General features: G+C 35.9%; 1 protein-coding gene across 3 annotated transcripts in view; it reads right to left on the reverse strand.

The window, feature by feature from the left end:
* The window catches only part of LOC145692068 (uncharacterized), a 113,339-nt gene extending 91,616 nt beyond the window's left edge, over window positions 1-21,723 (reverse strand). The window contains exon 1 of one of the 3 annotated variants that reach the window (XM_081767364.1): window positions 21,606-21,723. The gene's annotated coding sequence lies outside the window, so the exon portion shown is untranslated. Of the gene's footprint in view, window positions 1-15,193; window positions 15,366-21,592 lie in introns of those variants that run through there. The other 2 variants (XM_081767366.1, XM_081767360.1) reach the window with 2 other exon arrangements.
* Between the last annotated feature and the right edge of the window lie 899 nt (window positions 21,724-22,622).

The raw sequence follows: 22,622 nt of genomic DNA on the forward strand, positions 1-22,622 counted from the left end.
ACATTTTTTTCTTCTTATATTTTCATAGCAGTTTCAAGTCTGGTAAAAAGTTTACGCAACTATGAAACAGCCTAGATGTAGCTTTCTTTTTGCATACTTGACAGAGTTCATCCCAAAGAAACCGTTGAAAAATGATTTCGGGAAGAAATGAACAACCTTTTCAAAAATGAGCTCTAAATATGAGAGTATTTAAATATAAGCTTGTGTGGCTTTCATACACACCTCTGTCTCCAAACGTAAATTCCCTACTAAGTCTTCAGTTATGTTTTCGATAACTTTCCCTTCTTCCCATTTATTCCTTGTTCAAATAACTTTATTCCATTTAAAGTATCAATATTATAGTCTAAATTGTAAATTATTGCCGCTTGAGAGGACAATGCTACGGCAGCAGAAAATTGGATACAAAAAGTAATTTCAAGTGGATTTATTTTCTTTTAAACAAGAACGTAAGGGTTTTTAATATAGACTTTTATTACAGTAAAAATTGCCTTCAACAGACCCTTTATTAAACGAAAATTTATTTTACACGGAAATATTTCACGATCCCATGAATTTAAAGGTAAAACGAAATGTGTTAAATTCTCTTGATTAGGCGGAACCTGTGTTGCGAACAACGGATACTAAAATAGACTTTTTAACAGAAATTTTCAAATTCCGTAATACAGTGTTTAAATTTTTTTTAGACATTCTGTGAGAGGTTAGGTATATGAACTGCGTTGTCTGTAAAGGTCTTCGTTTACTTGTTACCCTACACATTTACTCTTTAGTCCACCACCATGTAAGGCCCTAGATACCGTGCGAATTTTTGAACGAAGTGCAATTTACAATTATCTGCAAATATCAATAACGCGTTCTCTAGATGCTCTAGAGACAGGAACAAGGAGCATAATATACACAATAGATCAAAAGGGAGCCAAAAGTAGAGGGAGGAGCGCTGAAAAGGGCATACGGGGTGTCTACTAAAATTTCAAAATCAAATTTCGTGACCTTTCCTTTATCAAACCATAAAATTTCGGAACATTCTCAAGAGCGAAGTTGGATGCGAATTGGGCCGAATTTTCATGCGTGCGATTTGGTAACGATTTTGTAGCGTCTAAAGCCGACCATAGACATCTTTGGTTGTGAATTTTGATGTTTTGTAGAACAAAATTTTCCAATCTGTACGTATATTTGTACAGATTTTAAAAAAATCGTCACCCAAAAGCTAAATTTCTTGACTTTCATGACCCTTTTCTCATTTCGGGACTTTCGTGACCGATAGACACCCTGGCATAGCATCTGCTTCTTGTCTTGGCCTTTGAAACAGTATGTAGCTTTTTTTTTTTTTTTTTACTGTAAGTTTTATATGTATTAATTCGTAGCATAAATAAATAATATAATTGAATACGTTAGGCCTATATACAAAATTTTATTTTATCTCACTATGTCCATTATATGTATGTACCTTATTTATTTTTCTAAGCATAGAGCTATCTTGGTTAACTTTGAAACCTTTAACGGAAATATTTGCGAGTCCTGTTCAATTTCGCTAGGCAGGTTTTATTGTGTGCTTATGCCAGAAATGTTTATTTACTTCTCTTAGTATATTTATTCTTTATTCACAGATACTTGGCGCATTATTTGTAAAACAATGACGGATCCAGGGTATGATCAAGGGAGGGGCTAAACCATAGTTTGCAGCTTTATCCAGTGTTAAGCAGAATTGAAAAACATTTTATCCAGTTTATACCTGAGTATCAAGGGGGGCCCGTCTGTATATATATATATATATATATATATATATATATATATATATATATATATATATATATATATATATATATATATATATATATAAGTAGATGTATTTTAATTTCACATACTCACTGTGAACTCTTTGAACCCAAAGAAACCAAATTTATTTAAGAAGCCTTGGACGCTTGCGGAGCTGAAAACATTAAAAGCGACCTTGCGTTTATCAATACTCATTTCAGTTCATAACGAGATTAGAAGAGCGATGATTAGGACTTTGCAGTGCATTTGAGCTGTTTAATTCAATAACGAAGCAGACGCCCCCAAGGCCAATCGGAGAAGCATTTCTTCGAAACGTTCATTCAATAAACACGAAAAATTCTGGCATAAAATTCTTGTCTAATGTGAATAAAGTGTTCCTATCGGGAAGTAACATTGTTTCTTTGAAATACTGTCCCTTAACGACTCGTGACACGGAAGGAAAATTTTCCATGTACAGTAATGTTTTAACAAATAAATGAAAGTTTTAGCAAGAAAACACCGAAAATTACATAGTTGTATATTGTAGCATGAATGCATCATTGTTATACACAAATATATGTAGTTTAAGTAATACAGCCTTTTTCTTTAAAAAAAAATGAACTTTAGCTTTTGATTGGTGCATATTTACAATTTTTAGTGCATATTTGCATATTTTCAGTGCATATTTTCGTGATTTTTAGCGCATATTTGCATGCATATTTTGCCGTTTTTTAGTGCATATCGATCCGAAGTCTAGTCATGACTAGCGGACAATGCAACGGTGGTTTAACAAGTTTAAGGACATTGACGAAACACTCGAAGACGCACCATGTGCCGGAAGACCAACACATATACGAAATGATGTTCTTCAGCAGCAATTGAGACGAACGGTAGCCAGACATATGAGAAACTCGGACTACAATTTAATATGAGTGGGAACCATTCGGCAGCACCTCCATCAACTTGAAAATGAAATGAAATGAAATCTTTGAGTTTTACGTCCCACGGTTATGCCCGTTAGACTAAAGGAGACGGTGATGATGAGTAATGAATGAAATGGTGGAATGAAGAAAGTGGGAGGAAACGGGAGAACCCCGAGAAAACCCACGCACACGGTGTTTGTCCACCACAAAGTTCACTTGGTGGGGGCTAGGATCGAACCCGGGACCCCAGTCCATCAACTTGGGAAGCACTACAAGTTGTGTCGATGGGTCCCACATGATTTGACTCCGGACCAGAAGGCAAAGCGAGCAGACACCTGTGTTTCTTTGCTACCTCGTTTGAGGAAAGAGCCATTTCTGGACAGGGTGTTGACATGTGATGATAGGTGGCTCCTGTACGAGGCTTCACGGCGCCTTCACCATTGGTTAGCATCCCATGAACCGGTTCCAAAATAGCTGACACCAGCTCTGCACCAGAGGAAAGTCCTCCCGTGTGTTTGGTGGACTGCTCACGGCATCGTGCATCGGGAACTGCTACCAGCTGGTAAGAGCATCAATGCAACTGTGTACTGTCAGCAGTCCAGCCGTGTTCAAGAAAAACTCAAAACTCTGGAGCCAGCATATCTGAATAGCAAAGGGAATCCTTCTGTTACAGGACAACGCTAAGCCCCACGTGGATAGGATGACCCGGGATCCCATTCTACGCCTTGGATGGGTAACACTATTGCATCCGCCGTACTCCCCAGATATTCCACCGTCCAATTATCATCTGTTCCGTTTCTTGGACAATCATCTTAGAGGACACCAGTTCAAATCCCTAGTAGAGGTGCAAAATGCACTTGATACCTTCTTAGCTTCACGGCCTACCAAATTCTACCGTGATGGAATCCATGCCCTACCAGAACATTGCCAGGAGGTCGTCGATGATGCTGGGGACTATTTTTGATCTTTCAAACACGTCTTAGGTGACATATCGATGTTCGAAGGTATTGGCTGAAAAACCGACAGAACTTTCTTGGTTACCTTTATAGTATAAATTTTGATCTTATTTATATAAGATATGTACATTTGATTTTTCAGTGTACATTTAATTTTTCAGTACATTGTAACTTAGCGAGTAGAAACTTGTACTTAACTACCAATTTTAGAGATTCGTACGTATGTGATAAACGTAATGTTTTCTTTTTTTTTTTTTTTTCCTACTACAAATTTAATTTGACTGTTATTGCTATCACTGAAGTCTGTTTACGAAACCTCTCTTTCCGGTTCATTGATCTCCTTCATTTCTGTCTATTTGCAGGCTTTTATTTTTGAATCTTACAGGAAGACAGTTAAGCCATGTTTACATGCTACTGTTCTTTTTTTAGTTAAAAATGTCTTGTCTATAACAAGTGTATGTATATGTTTGTTTTTTTTTTAACAAGAAACACAACACTAGTACCAAGTTTGTGTAATTAACAGTAAGTACACCACTAGTAAAAGACATTAATTTATTATAAAATTTAAAATTAAAAGATTTTACAATTTACTTTAAATATGTATTAATAGCAACCATGATTCCCTGTAGAGACCAATCTAGAAGAAAACCCATGTGAAAGACCAGAAGTAAAGAAGTGGAGACAAATAAAGAACTTGAAGAGATGACAATGAGGGCGGGAAGGAGTACTCAAAAGGTAATACAAACATTATTACAACAAGGTCTTCTAAAAGATTTTTGCGATTTTCAGATAAGGAGCCAGTGCCCCTTCTCCAAAATGCCAATGCAGAGAAATCGTGCCTTTAGAAATGCTACAGGACAGTAGATCATATTCAAGTGACAAGAAAACTGACAGAGTGGTCAAACGACTATGAATTAACTTAATGTGCTGCTTATTGACTATGAAAAAGCTTTCGATTCCGTAAAGACCTCGGCAGTTATTCACACTGTTAAGGGAAGTGATGTTGAAGAAGTTATAAACAAGGTACTGCAAGCATCCAACTATTTAGTTGCATGAGAGAGAGACACGTGCCGGTGATACAATTTCTTCTATGCTTTATTACAAACGAACGTCAGTATGATTTTTGATTTCTGAAGTGGGAATACGAACGAATAAATATAAAGGAACACATCTGATGCTCCTTTGTTTCGCTGGTAACATCGTTTTTGGAAGCAGCGGCGCAAATCTGTCTTCAACATTGGAGGGAAGGGTAAGACGGTTCTCACTATATATAGGTCTATATATATTAGGGATGGCCAATTCCGGAATTTTTACTTTCCGGAATCCAGAAAGTAAAATCGGAAAATTCCGGAATTCGGAAAAATTCCGGATTTAGGAAAAAATCCGGATTTCGGAAAAATTCCGGATTTAGGAAAAATTCCGGATTTCGGAAAAATTCCGGATTTAGGAAAAATTACGGAATTCAGAAAAATTATTTTTTCTTTTTGTAATCCTAAGAATTTTGTTCAAATGCAAACGAACAAATTTCCTTTTTGTAATTCTAAGAATGTATGATGCAAGTTAAGCTGAAACTTCCATCCTAAAGTATACACTACTCAATCTTCCCATGGTTAATGAGATGTAGTCCAAATGTACGATGTACTCCTAATATTTAATTTTTGTTTTACTGTGATATTGTCCAGAGGTAAGACATATATCACACTGAGATAAACAACTTGACATAATGAAGATGTTATCATACGTAGTTTTCCAGAAAATCGTGAGAAACGAATTTTTATGAAGTTAAATAATGCGTCGCTTGTTGCCAGTGTGATGCAATTGATAACTTTTATGCTGAAATAGTATTATTATTATTATTATTATTATTATTATTATTATTATTATTATTATTATTATTATTATTATTATTATTATTATAAGTATTATTATTATTATTATGAATCGTTTATGTACTGTAAAAGAAAAATATGAACCGTTAAGTAGTAGATTTTATCTGTTTTTTTTTTTTTTTTGTTTTTTTTGTTTTTTTTATATCTTCTAACAGTAATAACAAACTGCTTGTAAATACGCAATGATTATCAAAGACAATGGCATATTAATGTAAGGACTACTCTGCAGACTAGCAATAAACAATAAACAATAACAGATAAACAATAGTTGCAAAAAAAAAAAAAGTAACTAACTTGGGCACGTCAGAATGTTCGCGAGAATATAGGGACGCATTGAGACTAGCAAAGAGCGTAGTGTTATTATTACTCAAAGGGCCGTACGATGGAGGCATTAACGTTAATGTTAATGGCACTAATGAGCACTTACTTGCTCTAACGGTTAACCTCATTTTTGAGATGATTCTTAGAAGTGGGCGTATTGGCATGCAGTTAGAAGACTTATATCCATTATTTAAAAAGCACACGTTATCTGTGGAGTACTAACGATTTGCGTCACTATCGAACACTAACGTAGCACTAGCGACGTTTAAAGTCGAAATTGGAGTCTGACATAAGTGGCTTGTCAACTTCACGGACATTATATTTTCCTTGAATGCGAGAATTTTGCGCCCGGGAAATTTGCGCCCTATCACAAAAATAGAAAAAATGCGCTCGCAATATATTTGCACTGGGATGTTTGCGCCCTACCCCAAAAAAGAGGGGAAAATGCGCCGGCTATATATTTGCACTGGGATGTTAGCGCCCTACAATTCAACTTATTTTTGTATTGTGTAAAGTCCACTCACACTTGAACTAGGCTTGCCTCTCATCGTCTCAGTGAGTTACTCCATCCGTTATAATATTCCGAACAAATGAAAAAAATACAATTTTAGTTCACTAAAGGGCAATCCATACAAATACAATTTTTCATTATACTACAAAATTTACAATAAAAGTATAAATGACTGATATATAATTATTTATTAATATAATCAAAGAGTATAATTTAATCTACAAAAGGCTATTTGGCTCTACCCAGATATCTCTGTTCACAATCCCTGCGAGTTGTTTGGCTTTTCAGGACACAAAATATAGAAAAGAAAATGTAAAGTAAATGTAAAATCAGTTCAGTAATATTATCAAGAAAACTATGTACAGTGTGTTTACTTGCCGGAATTACACTTCAAACACACAATTGCGTTCAGTCGTTCTTTCAGAAAAAATGTTCCGGGAGCACACTTAGTATTCCGGAGGGGGATCACTGCTGGTACTATTCTATTTATTATTATATTATAGACGTATTATTTTGGTCTCCTCCGAGGGGGCACTCTGAGAGCTCTGGGGAGGCCAGTGTTCCCCCAAAATCATCTCCCTGAAAGAAGCAGTGATTGTGTTGATCCGTTGTGTTCTTTTGGCTTATATTGAAGTTTATTCTCCCCTTATATAGCCACAATGAAAATAAATCACAAATGGCATGGTTGTGGGGGGAGGATTGTTTATGCTGTAATGTCAGTCCCTCCGAGCAAATGCGTAAGCTCCAATAGGTTCTTTTATTTCGCAGGGCTCAAACTTCCCGGTGGAGGTACATCGCAGGCGCAATTTTCCCTGTTCTTGAGGTAGGGCGCAAATTTCCCAGACGCAAAATTCTCGACACCGTTCGAATGAACTCGGAAGACTATATCTTTTTCAATACTTTTTTATATTCTTTTACTCGAGATTTCTTCATAGCTTCTTATTAAAATACTTACTAATATATCCTCATTTTATTGTCCTAACCAATCAATATGGGTATGTTGTCAGTAAAATATTTAGATTGATCGAGCCTCTGGTGTGTAACCACAGTATTTCATATCATCCCCCCATTAGAAATCTTGGCTAAACGAACAAATATATGTTGCCAATAAAATAGTTTAGAATGACTGAGCCCCTGGTAAATAACCACAGTATTTCGTGACAGACCTTCCCCCCTTCCTATTACCATATTCTAGCTACGTGCCTGACTCAGCTAATTCTCTACATTCTTTAGCAAGCACACATTTTCTAAAGCGGAAAATGCTCTCTAAATACCTAAGCTCATTATTTTCAGCAGATCTACATTCCATCTACATGAACGTCATATATGTCGATTACTGGAAACCGCTTCTCGCTATCTATTACCATATTTACTATATAATGATTAACGTTAAAACCGGAAATGGTTGATTTGTACCGCTTCCGGTTTGAATATTACATTCATCAGAGAACTCGATTCTTAACTATTGACTCTGTACATCATGGCCAAAATTGATGGTAATCCATCAGATAGTTCTTGAGACTGTTTGTTTCACTGACGGACAGAATGAATATATGGCTATAGAGTTTTGATAAACTAAATTCGTTAATGAGTGATGATGGAACAAATATAAGAAAGGGAACCAAGAGTAGGCCTACCACCGGGAAAATTTTCGAACACAAAATTAGCCATCGAAAACGCACATGTCCTGGGTTAGAATACCATAGATGAAAACTCTACCACTGAGTCATCAATCACCCGCTTATTAGTTTTATTAATTATTATATTAATATAAATTAATGAATGCCTCCTTATGTTAATTATTGAACAATTACGTTGTATACTTCGTAAAGTCAAAAATTATAAATCTGTATTTACTGTACATACAGTGAGCGCAGAAAGTGTTCGTACACCTATGCTATTGAAACGAGAATGCCTGCGAAAAAGAAACAGAAAATTTAAGAAGTGTAATAACACACACAATATGAATAATAAAACTAAGCTTTATGAATATATCAATAAAGAACCACAAAGACAAGTTTAATGGTCAGAAAGTAAATAAATTCCGTAGAAAGTGTATAGAGTAGACGCAAAAAGTGATCGTACACCTGACGTACGAATACCACAACTGAGGTTCACTAGTATTCACCTGAGTATACACCTCTGTATAGCATGACGAGTAACAGAATGAGTTTAGTTGTGAATAGGAGTGAAAAAACTGCACGGTGGGCTGTCAAAATGGGAAGCAACCGAACAGAAACAAATGAGGAGACAAGAAAAGTAATTATTAAATTGCATAAGAAGGGTAAGTCTTTGAGAAAGATAGCAAAGCTTGCAGACAGGCCTCGTTCAACAGTACAAACAATAATTGCGATGTATAATGTTTCTATCACTGTGCGAAAAAAAAAAAACAAAGAAAAAAAACTGGAAGACCAAGAGTGTTGAGTGAACAAGATAAACGTTACATTATTAGGGAAAGAAAAAAGGTTCCGAAAAGTAGTGCTGTGCAATTGGCAACGGATCTGGAAACACGCGGTGTTAAAGTATCAGCCAGTACAGTGCGGAATATTTGCAGGATATCATGGTCGGATAGCCAGGAAAATGTTCTGGGTAAACAAGACAAATCGTATAAAGAGACTAAGGCCTACCGCTCACTGGCGACAAAACAGTTGCGCAACTATCTCGTCGCTGTCGCCTGCAGTCAGCAACTTTACGGAGACAAAACAGTTTTGTTGCCATACCCTCGCTCACTGGCGACGGCAACAGAAAAGTTGCCGAGCATTTGATATCACAATTTACATAATCGGCAACCGGAACAGTTCATATATCGCTGGTTTCGGGCATTTAAAAAACTATAGCCCATTCCAATTGTTAAATAAATAAAATAAGACCTGCTTGGATAAATTTCAAAGTCCTTTTCTACTAATTTCAAGACGCTCAATCCACTAGAACTATTTTCTTAAGATGTCCCTCTCTGGGGTCTCGAGAAAAATAATCTCAAAATTGGGTGGATTGAGCGTTCTCATATTAGTACGAAAGGTCTATTAGACATGTACCCTATCGTGGGCACCTTTACCATTTGCATGTTTTTTTTTTTTTTTTTTTTTTTTTTTTTTAACAATTTACACACGGAGTTAGCGTGCACAGGTTTTCGAGTGTGTTAAAGGTCTATAAGTTCAAAAAAGTCATGAGTGGAACTAACAGTGCGGAACTAAATAATTTGAAAAGATTAACAATGAGGACGGAGGATGGACTCAGACGACATATATAGCATTATTATAACAAGATCTTCTAAAATGTTCTTGCAATTTTTAGAAGTAAGGGGCCATAGCTCCCCAGCAAATTATCCTAATTACACCAATGCTATCAAATTTTGGAAGGTAGCGTCAACAGGGGCGTCATTTCAAACTTTGCTTGAGGGGGGCAAGAGCACTACCGACATAAGACTTTCACGTTTTGTACTAGTATATTAATAGACAATATATTAGAGTATTTATATATATATTTCTCAAACTCTTGGGGGCAATTGCTCCCTCCTGCCCCCCTAAATGACGTCCCTGAGCGTCAATGAGTGACAAAAATAACAGCATTAAGTAAGCTAATACGAACGGGAAGAATTATTCGAATCAAAAGACAACAATAATAACGAACATATAAAACGACTGGAAATAACTAACAGAACGAAACTAACAAAAGCGGCAATCCGACAACACTGTGCCGTAACTATACTCTCAGATGTTCTACGTATAGTTATAAAATAAAAATTGGCTTTCTTCGTTCTTCCTGCATATTCTTCACGTTTTAAAATCCGTTACTTTTATACTGTACGGTTTTTTTTCTTTTTTATATTTGAAATGGAAAGAAACTTGAAAATGATAATTTTATCTCTAGTTTTCTAGTTGTGGGAAATTAATGAATGTAGTAGTGTGTAGTATGACAGCGATATGTCATTATCGATTAATGTACGCTCATGTCCAAAATGATTGTGGCATATCTATAACTGTCTTCTTGTAAGAATATAATTTGATAATGATTTTGCGGGGTACTTTTAATACTGATAATATGTGTATAATCGGGAAATGTATATTTGTGGCAAATTTCATACGAAAAGAATTATAAATACGAAAATTAGAATGAGTAAAACAAAATGTTGCTAAATGGACAAGAAACTTTTATTTTCGTTTTACTGTTCTTACTCTTTTGACATGAAATTTTCCACATACATGTTTTTGCTGATTATACACATACTAACATTATGAGAAATACCGGGCGAATTCGTTATCAAATTATATTCTTACAAAAAAACATTTTCACAGACAATAATTTTGGACATGATTGTACCTATCTGTGTTGTTTTTTCTTGGATGGAAAGCTCATTCTAGTTTCTTACAACAGCAAAACACACTTCCTTCAATATTCTTTTCTTTGTATATATTTCTTCTTTAACGTTGGGCGTTTCTCTATTTCCTCAATTATTTTTTCATAGTCTTTATCACTAATTAAAGACATGCTAGTCACTAATCAAAGAATGTGTTAGTTTCCATTGGGAACACTTCTTTTCATACTCTACACCCGGAGCGAACTGTTATGTGAAAAAACTTATAAAAAAACATCCATATTTTTTCTCTCTCTGCTTGGAGGTACCTCGGCAACTTTTCTGTCGCCGTCGCCTCAGTGAGCGGACTCCCATAAGACTCAATGCATTTAGCCAGAGCAACAAGATAGTTACCCGACAAAATGTTGCCAGTGAGCGGTAGGCCTAAAGGTTGAAAAAGAGTATAAAGATAAGGGATCAGGCTTCTTTCTGGAATAAGGTCATATTTTCGGACGAAAGTAAATTTAATCTTATCGAGTCCAATGGGAGGCGTATGGTATGGCGCAAGGTGAATACAGAGATGAATCCTCAAAATCTCGCCCCTAAAGTAAGACACGGAGGAGGGTCCGTGCTCGTCTGGGGTTGTATGAGTGCCTCAGGAGTGGGTCGTCTCCACTTTATCGATGGAGTGATGATTCACAAAGTGTATATTAACATATTAAAGGAAAATCTCCATACTAGTGCGCAGAAGATGGTTCTTGAAAACAATTTATTGTTCAGCAAGACAACGACTCCAAACATACAGCGGAAAATACTCGATTGTGGCTACTCTATAATAACTTGAAACAGCTTCGCACACCTCCTCAATCCCCAGACATTATCCCCATAGAACATCTATGGTCTGTTCTGGAGATAAGAATCAGAAGGCACAGCTTCTCTACTAAAGAAGGCCTGAGAAAAGCTATTCAAGAAGAATGGGACATAATCAGTCCCGAAGCTACAGAACTACGAACTACTACAGGTGAAATCAATGCCACAAAGACTACAGACAATCATTAACGCACAGGGTAATCCCACAAAATATTAAATAACGTAATATACTTTATAAGCATTAATTCAAGCATAAGTGTATGGTGACTTTTTGCGTTTACAAAAAAGGAATTCTCTCTTTTCTTCTGAACAAAACAGTGATTGTGTTTGTTTGGCCTTTCTCTTGTATATAGAAATAATATGTATGAATGTGTAGTCTTAATTCTGGTTATATATATATATATATATATATATTCCACCTCCCGTTCTCATGCTAGCTGTTTTCAATATAAAGTATGCACGGTGTACGAACACTTTCTGCGCTCACTGTAGGTATGTTGACAATAAGCGAATGTTATTAGAATATTTGTTGAGATTTCTTTTCCTTCACTGCCTTTCGTCTGGTTAAAAAGTAGTTTGCAGTGCTTTGGAGCAGCTGCAGGTGGGAACGCGATAATGTTTGAAACACACCGGCGACTTTTTTGTGTGTGAAAATAAGACCTTCCTCATAAAGCAGTAAATAACTGCAGTAGCAATTCTCTACGTAAGTGATAAAGACATATCCAACTACAAGAAACTAATACAGTATATATATTCATTATTGTGTTTCTCTTTTAACAGCTACTAGCTAGGGATGGCCAATTCCAGAATTTTTACTTTCCGGAATCCGGAAAGTAAAATCGGAAAAATTCCGGATTTCGGAAAAATTCCGAATTTTTTCTAAATTCAGATTTTTTCCGAATGTCGGAATTTTTCTGAATTCCGGATTTTTTCCGAAATCCGGATTTTTTTCTGAATTGCGGAATTTTTCCGAAATCCGGAATTTTTCTGAATTCCGGAATTTTTCCGAATTCCGGAATTTTTCTGAATTCCGGATTTTTCTGAATTCCGGAATTTTTCTGAATTCCAGAATTTTTCTGAGTTCCGGAATTTTTCCGAATATATATATTCCGGATTTTTTCCATCCCTAATATATATAGCCTCGCTGCTGAAAAAGACGCTAAACTCAATTCAACACATATATATATAAAGTGATGTTCAAAATATTTATTAAGTTGAAAAACAATACTGTGGAAGATCAGGGGAACAGCAACAGAGTTGTCTTCAACATTGGGAAGCGGGCAGATCTAAAGCTTGCTCAAGGGTGCATCAATTTCATCTCACTTTCCTTTATGCCAATCGCACACAAATCACCACATTTCTCTCCCCAAAACACATTTCAAATCGATTATTGGGGGACAGCCCCTAATTTCCGAGATTGGAGGGGCATGTCCCCCTCATTCCCCCGCCCCCGAGATTTGCGCCAGTGGTTTGAAGGGCAAGGAAATCGGGTTGAAAATGGATGTGGAAAAAATGAAAGTGATGTTCAGCAGAACAACTTCGCAATCAACTGTGGATTCAGATTGGAAACGCGGAAATAGAAGTTAATACCTAAATTTATCTGAAACAGGAGATGTTCCTGTGGGGTAATATTAAGAAAGAAATTAACTGACGTGGACTGGAGCGCATTCGGAAGAAACAACTCCACATTAAAAATCAAACACCAGTTGATCTGAAGCGTAAAATTCTCAATGAATGTATGCTGCCAGTTTTGGTATATGGGTTAGAGACCTGCCGCCTTATGCAGAGTCGTTTTGACGTATGATTAGCGTCATTCTAAAGGCCTAACTACTACAAGGGACATATGAAAGTCGAACTTTTTAGTATGGCACTAATCACGTATCAGAACGACTCTGCATAAAGGCTCCTGGACACTAACTATAAAACTTCGTCTCCAAACTATAAAACGAAGAATGGAAAGATCTATGTTTGAAATCATCCACAAAGATAGGGAAAAAATAATGTGAATCAGCAATGATAGAGTGATGGATATTATCACGAAAATAAACTCATTGAGGTGACAATCGGCCAGACATCTTCCAAGAAGAAATTATGACCGATGGAGAATAGCCGTTCTTAAATTGGATACCAAGAGAGAAGAAGAAACTAAGAAACATAATGGTATAAGGTGGTATAACGAAATAAACACTTTAAAGTAACGTGGAAAAGAATTGTCCGAGATAGATGGTTATAAAACAAGAATTGGAAGATTTTCATCCAGCAGTGGATTGGCAATGATTGCATATAGCTTAAAAAATAATAACTTCTGATCTAGTTGCTAGTTCTCAATATTAAGTGCCATAATAAAACAAATCCAATATAATGCACAGGCCTAATATTTTGCCTTTATGAACCTAACAAGACTCGTATTTGCAGTAATCATGGTGATCCTAGTAATCAGTACTTCATGGAAACTTAGTCCAACACTATAATAATTTACATTCATCACTTATATTACCTAAACAAGTGTAACACGATGTTGTAAGCGTTGAGTAGACTTTGTTGTCAGTCAAGAAAAGGTCGTAACCATAGGGCTAATTCATTACAGTGTCTGAGTGTCCAGTATGCTACCCAAAGTTTCCACTGGGTCTTCAAGTTATATTTATTTCGTTTGCAACGAAATTAATTTTCATATCTTTCTCGGGCAAAGCAAAAAAGGAACAAACAAAATTTTCACAAAAATACAGACGACATTAACGAATAGTAGACCCTATCTATCCTGCACGATGCTACTTAAGTAGTTAATTTCATGTCACAAAGATATAAGTTGGCCTATGAAACCATTCCTCTTCCATCACATTTACTATACTAGCTCCAACTAATTGACAACTCTTTTATTACTTGTTCACTTTTGCCTGATAGGAGTTTTCTGAAAGACAAGAATGGCATTGTGTGTTGGAGGAATCCTTGATTACGAAAGCAGATTTAGCACGGAATGCTATCTTTGGCAGAACTTCGGCGGCATCGTCTCTATCAGTCGTTCTTTCAGAATTTTTTTCCGGGGGTGCACACTTAGTATTCCGAGGGGCATTGCTGGTATTATTCTATTTATTATTATATTAAAGACATATTCTTTTGGTCTCCTCCGGTGGGGCACTCTCAGAGCTCCGGAGGGCAGTGTCCCCCCCCCAAAAAAAAACATGTCTGGAAGAAACACTGGTCTCTATACCTGAAGTTAGGTCTCTCTTCATGGCTGTTTAGTTAGTGTAGGGGAGAGTCTGCTAAAACAGAATAGGGCTTGTGTATAGCCCGCTCCCCCCAGTTCTTTGTCACCGGAACTAGAAGAGTCACAGGTCGGAACAGGCACTATATACCATTTCAACCACTCCTGCTGCTACTACTACTACTACTATTACTACTACTACTACTACTACTACTACTACTGTTACTGCTACTACTATTACTGCTACTGCTACTACTACTACTTATGTCGAACACACAACCCACCCAACCCCTGCGGGGCTTCTAACCCGTTCCTACTACTACTACTAGCCGATTCATTTTGAACTAATATGAATCGTTAGAATCACTATGATTCATTAAAAATCACTGGGGGGAGCGGGCTATACTCAATCCCCTCGCTACTAATTTACTTTCAGCTTTTAGCATAAATTTTTGTCTATCTATATTGAACTAACCTTATGCTCTATTTTCGTGTTGAATTCGCCTGGTTTTAGTTTAAGAATATTTCAAACCGAATACAACATAATTCTTGATTTACTTTTCTTTCATTCCTCCATAGAAGAGAATAAACCAAGGTATATAAGATAAACAATGTGGAGATAACCCAGTTCACTTGCCTATGATAGATTTGACATACTTCTTTTTCTTTGTTTCTTTATCACCTATCAGAGGTTTAATTATGTCACGGATATAAATCCATGTCGACAGTCAACGTTTTTAAATTGTATTAAATTCACTTGTATCAAATTATAGAAAAATATTTCAATAGTTACAGTACAAACTGTATCTAAGGTGGCACGAAGATAAGTTTGGCCTTGCATGTATCAAATTGATATGTTTAAATAGCTACTTAAATTGTTATTAAAAGGATCTTGAGACTGATGTAGAATTGTTTTACTCAGTGGCGGCTTTAGCGGATAGGCCTACCCAAAAATTTTGAAATATATATATAAACTCTAAAAGATATAATAACGAGTAAATATATTTTCCATTATTTGTATTATTGGTAGATAATTATTTAACAAAAAACATCAACCACTACTATAAAAATAATTTCCTACTGTCATTAATCAATCAAATATAGTGTTCGAAGTGGAAAACAAGTGGAGGGGGCTTGGAGAGAATTTGATCCCCTCCAACTTTCTGAAAAAAAAATCCCCTTATGTTGTATTATAGAAAATTATACACGAAAATGCTCAAAAACCGAATGAGGATATTAATAATTTCATGCAGGAAAACTTCTGATCCTCCACTCGACCATGGAATATTCCAAACACCCCAAGGTCCGCTCTCACAGCAGACAACTCCTAAACCCGCTCATGCTCAAAACACGGCATTTATATGCATTAAGGCAAAAAGACACACATACAAACATACATATAACAAAGAAACAATTCAATATGGCACATCAAAATATAAACTAAGTGAGCTTCTTTGCAGACAACTCATTTTAAAAACAAAAGGTAGGAAAAAGGTAAGAAAAATGTTGGTGTTGTCAACTTAGAATTATTTCTACATAAGAAATAAAACCTTTTACGTGCAAAGCTGTTCATCAATTACTGTGTATAAAGATGGATTTATTAAAAGTATTTAGCATCTACATTCCAGTAACGGTAAGTTTTGATCACTGAAAAAACAGAGGCGGTATGGCATACCGCCGCATACCGCCTCACTTCGACCACCCACTGTATACCGGTATATATATATATATATATATATATATATATATATATATATATATATATATATATATATATATATATATATATATATATATATATCGGGTGTTCTAAAAGTGGCGCCCACGAAAGCGCAGAGCACTATTCTACAGGCCAAAATAAAGCGAAAATGGTATATGATGTATTGCTCTCCGAGGTTTTCTTCAGCCGCTATGAGGAATCAAAGTTTCACAATGTAGCAACGTCGCAGATTAACTTGGAACCATTGGCATCATTCTACAAATACATCAAGCAGTTAAATGAATTGCTACACTAATAAGCGATGCTAGTATCAATCTATATCGACTTTAGCTGCAATTTGTGCAATTTGTCTCTTCAGACAAGAACCCGAAAAGTGTATATATATATATATATATATATATACTTGTAGAATAGTGCTCTGTGGCCTGTGGGTGCCATTTTTAGAACACCCACAATTAAAATCCTAAAGCTGCCTCTGGTTTTACTTAGGTATATAGTATTAATATTCATATCAAGACAAAAAAAAAAAAAAAAAAAAAAGATCGGAAACAAAAATGTTTTAAGATAGAAAACTTGTATTAAAGCTGAGTAAAACAATCTGCTTCCTGGTGGTCAGCCATCTTCCCAGAATCCGACTTGATACATATATACTTGAGAAAACTCTTCAAGACAGATCTACTTTTAAAGCCTAAAAAGACCTAATTCGTCAAGCACTATAATTTTTTTTGTCTAGATTAAGTGGAAAAGGGCGCTGTCAAAATATAAGTAAACATAGTTGATTCAACTTTCGGGAGAAGTGTTTTTTTTTTTTTTTTTTTGTTGTTGTTGCGTAAGTAAGCTACTCAAAGTACATCGGGATTACCTTTCAGATGTATAATAAGGCAGAAATACGACCTGCAAAATGTGCCCTTTAACACGTAAGGCTTCATAGGCAAGCCATGATAAAATGAAGTGATATGTGAAAGTAGTGTACAAAGTGATCATTCGCAACCATAGAAGTATTGCAAAGTTGTGGCACACGTAAGACATGTGGTTTTATACCATTACTATTATTATTACTAGGTATTCTGCCCGTTAGCAGGTCCTGGGACTATTTTTTTTTTTTTTTTTTTTAAGGTTCGGGCCTGGAAATGTTTTTTTCACTGTCTTTTATGCTATATGAAGTAATTTTCGACTATCCTAGTTTATGTTCGTATCCACCATCGTTGACGCGCCTACTCCCTACGAACCCATCCCGCAGTCCCTTCTATTGCGCTCCTGCCCTGAGTCAGTTATATAGAATTCGTGATCTTTAGTGGTTACCTAGCACAGGTTGGTTCGTGTTCATGTTTTTCGCATTGTTTTTATAGCAGATGTCTACACATTGTATTTATACCCATAACAGGTAAGCCAACTTAAAGTGAATCGACACGAGTAATGCAACTCCTCTCCTAATAAACACATTCTAAGGTAGTAACAGTGAAATTCTTGATGAAAGAAGTGAATGTATACTCATGTCCAAAATTATTGTGGCGTGTCTATAAATATGTTGTTGTAGGAATATAATTTGATAACGAATTCGCCCGGTATTTCTTATAATCAGTGGCGTATTTAGGGGGGCTTCCGGGCTTACCCCTCCCCCGGAATCTTACTTACTATACTAAAGTATATGGAATATCTTCCAGAATTTTCACATTTTCAGGCAAATCCCCCCCCCCGAAAGTTAGCAAAGCCCCTCCCGAAACAAAATCGTAAATACGAGACTGCTTATAATGTTAGTATGTGTATAATCGGCAAAGACATGTATGTGGAAATTTTATGTCAAAAGAGCAGTAAATAAGAACAATAAAACGAAAATAAAACTTTCTTGTTCATTTAGCAACATTTTGTTTATAATTCTTTTCCTATGAAATTTACCACAAATACACATTTGTCGATTATACACGTAGTATCAGTATTAAAAATACCGTGCAAAATCATTATCAAATTATATTCTTACAAGAAGACAGTTATAGATATGCGACAATCATTTGGACATGAGGGTACCTTACCTAAATTGAGACTACATGTATGAAAGATTCTATAGGCTGTATACAGCAGGGGTAAAAGTGGATCTGAAAAGGTAGAGGGACGCAAGACGTCCCGCCATCCTCCATGTCTATCTTTGCCCATTGTAGGCTAATTTTTTAGAAAGTGGGAGACACCATAGATGTTTTTGGGAAAGAGGTAACGGCGTCACCCTGCGTTTGCCCTCACTTTTACACCTGGTATACAGATAATTTGAATAAAATGCACTATCGTTCCAGAAGGGTAGGTTGGAGCGAGTAAGTAGTGTCCAGGGCGATTAATGTAGGTTTGAAATACGGAAATTTACATTAAATCATGCTAACGCTTATGCTGACGAGAAAGTGTACACCCCCAGAAAGAAGAAAAATTAGTGCAATACCAATTTGTTAAAACCTTACGTAGGGTTAAATGGGGCTTCTCTGAACTACTTTTTTTTTAAACATAACTGTATGTACTGTCTGTCAAACAATAATACGCATGTTTTCCGCGGAATAGTATCGTCTGCTCTTTGCTGCTATCGACAGTATAAAAATAAAATACTACACATTACCCCATATCATTTCGCCACTTTCGGCACTGGTACTTTCCTATTTTCTAATCAGTTAAAACAGTATTTCTGGACAACGTAGCGAAAATTGTATTGGTTGTTTCATGTATTGTACGAAAAACAAAGAGTGAACGCAATAAAAACAAAACAAGAAAAATGATTTGATGTAAATTACTTTGCCTCTCTCCACAAAGACTTCAATGTATCGTTTCTGTTTCAAGCAGCTTCTCCGTGGTGTAATAGGTAAGAAGAGGGATTCTAAATCAGAGTCCTCAGATCGATTCCCGCTGAAGACAGTTGTTTTGTTTGGTTTTAGTTTTTTAATTATAAAGTCATACGAGAAAAGCAAATCGTGTAAAAACACATTTTACTTTGGCAGGCACATTAGCACTAAGAAATATTTTCATTCCTTGCAATCCAAATTGTGGACAAAATGCTAGTGAATAGCGTTTATCGGTCCTTTTATAAACAATAACCAGTGTGTTATTGTCGTCAACGCTCTACACTATAGATATTGAAGTTAGAAGTTCAGTTTTCGACGAACAGGCCTTTTTTTATTTTTAGACTGATAAAAGAAGTAAAGAGAAGGGCACATAGCCGAAGCTATTGATAGGAATAAAAGAGATATAAAAATGCTTCTTAGTTTTACACATGAACGTAATAATATTATTACGTTCATAGATATACAAATAGAACTATCATTTTATGACAACAAGAAATGGAGTATAGATATCTGTTAGCTGGTAGCAGTAATGAATTTTGTTTTGCCCTTCTTCTACATAGAAAGATCAGGTGACATATTGAATAAAACAGTGCTTGTGACTAGGGTTGTAATTTAGATCATTATTTGTATATTGTGTCGTTCCTTTAATGCTTTATGAACTGTGTATGAAGCGTTAAAGCTAATAATAATTGACGAAATTACGAGTAAAACTCTGTGATCGGGTCAATGTAGGCCTAGAGTACATTCTCAACAATAAAGCAAGAATTAAGTTTCTATCTTGAACGATAGTGCAAAAAAAAAAAAAAAATGAAATCTTTGAGATTTACGTCACACAGTTATGCCGGCAAGGCTAAAGGAGACGGTGATGATGAGAAATGAATGAAATGGTGGTGTGAAGAAAGTGGGAAGAAACAGAACAACCCCGAGGAAATCCACGCACACGGTGTTTGTCCACTACAAAGTTCACTTGGCGGGGGCTGGATCTGAACGATAGTGGAATTATTTAATAATTTAAAATTGCTACGGTGAAATCAGTAGGCAGCCATATTGATGACGTCATATTTTGCATAAAGGTGTGCCGAATGAAAGTTCACGAAGCAATTTTGACATAGTGGACCACGTATCTATTCAAAAAGTATATATACAAGCGCGGATCCAAGGGGAGGGCTATAGGGGCTATACACTTGATAATCTGGGCTTCAATCCTATGGATAAAGCGCCAAACTGTGGTTTAGCTCCTCTCTTGATCATATCCTGGATTCGCGGCTATATATATATATATATATATATATATATATATATATATACAGGGTGGTAGGTAACTCCACCGACAAACTTTGGGAGGTGATTCCTTATATGAAATGAAAGAAAAAAGTTCTAATAAACATGGGACGAAAAACGTCTCCTTTCAGAGGTATCAGCCGCCGAAAATTCGAAAGTTCACGTTTCAAAACGTTCTGCCTTAGAAACGAACTGAAAAAGGAAGTTGAGGTATAGGGATACTCCTTTAAGTACTAATGGCGCATTCGTTTCGCCGATAACGGAGGATGTTAAAATATGGATATTTAGATAGATCGTATACTAGTTCCTGTGTAATTCCTTAAACCGCTTGGGATAGGTCCTATAGTTTCTAAGGCAGGGCGTTTCGAAACATGATTTTTCGAATTTTCGGCGGTGGATAACTCTGAAAGGAGAAGTTTTTTCGACCTATGTTTATCAGAACTTTTATTCTTTCATTTCATATAAAGAATCACCTCCCAAAGTTTGTCGGTGGAGTTACCTACCACCCTGTATATATATATCCCAAGTTTCGGGGCTAAATTCGGATTGAAACAGCACCGGAAGTGTCATTGTTCATCTCAGCGACTCCGAAAACTATGGATTCGACACTAATATCGGTCATTTTCGAGCATTTATATATATATATATACCTCTTCCTCTAAGTTGCACCGTCAGTGAGATGATAAAAACCGAACCCAGGCCCGAACCTCACCAATGTTGAAAATTTCGAGATCGTTTGGGTGGTTCAAGAATTATTAAGTCACTTTCATTTTTATTTAGACCTATATAGATAGATTAGCGTTAGTCACAGACTTAGACGTCTTCTAAAAATGATACGTACCGAATGTCGTTAATACTTTTTTTGTCGTACTCTGAAGTGAATACACTTTAAAAAAAAAAAAGTCTTGAGAATGGCCTTCTTCTGTTATTACTAGCATGGGGCAAATGTTAAGATTTATTTTGAATTTGTATTTCCTTTCTAAGCGTCTATTTTCATATCGTTATACTAAATATACACCATTATTCCATTAAATTTAACCTATATAATTATACTCACTGAAGGCACTCACTTGTTTCTGACGGATTGTGTTTTTTGTCGTTGATGCATTAGATTCATGGTTCTCTCAGTATGATCAAAAATGTTTTAGTTCGTTATGAAAATTTCTGAGAAGTATTATTGTCTACCGTTACCAAGGTTTAACAATACTACACTGACTAGACTAGAAATTTTTCCAACAAAGAATAACAGGCAATAACGCTTACAGCAGCAAAAACGACATTACAGTAACTTACCATAGATGTAAAATGTGAAATCACAGTTTTGAAGCAATTACGTAAGTCGTTTAGATTCTTCAGTTTATGGAAAGTTTGGAGTCCTTGCTTAATGAAAAATGAAATGAAATCTTTCAGCTTAACGTCCCACAATTATGTCGGTTACGCTAAGGCAAGTGAATGATGAATTGGTGGAACGAGAATATTGAAGAAAACGGGAAGGTACGGTACTGTATACCTACTTTTGGGCCACCCTGTGCGCGATTCAAACGGAATACACACAACAAAATGAGTGTCTATAGAGGACATGCTGATCTTACGTTAGTTTGCAAGTCCCAGCACACGGCCACTGTAAACGGCAGGCTAATCGTGGTGTCTGTACAGGATATGCTGTTATAGTTATAGCAGCTTGTTGCATTTTACAGATTATCCATCAAGTAGACTTAGTTTCTTTATTATTTGTTCTTAATGTCCTTTTATTTATTCCTTAAGCTCGGAACAGCCGAATCAAATAAAGCCATAAACTAGAATGTTATACTAGATCGATGCAGGGATGTATACTAACGTTTGGGCCACCCTATATACTAACGTATTTAAAATACTTTAATACCAGTGTTTTAGTTTACATCCCACACAGCAACACTGCAGCTTTGAATACAAAAGAGATTATATCGACGAAGAAACTAGAAAGTTGAAAAATTGAGGAAGGAGATATGGCACAATGATACAATTAGTTTCCATTGAATAAAGTAGATGAACGCTTTTCAGACAAAGAACGAAAGTGTATGTAGTTAATATCGTTGATTTGGAAAAGC

Source organism: Thermobia domestica, chromosome 1 (genome assembly GCF_964235325.1).
Source record: "Thermobia domestica chromosome 1, izTheDome1.hap1.1, whole genome shotgun sequence".
Lineage (NCBI taxonomy): Eukaryota > Metazoa > Arthropoda > Insecta > Zygentoma > Lepismatidae > Thermobia > Thermobia domestica.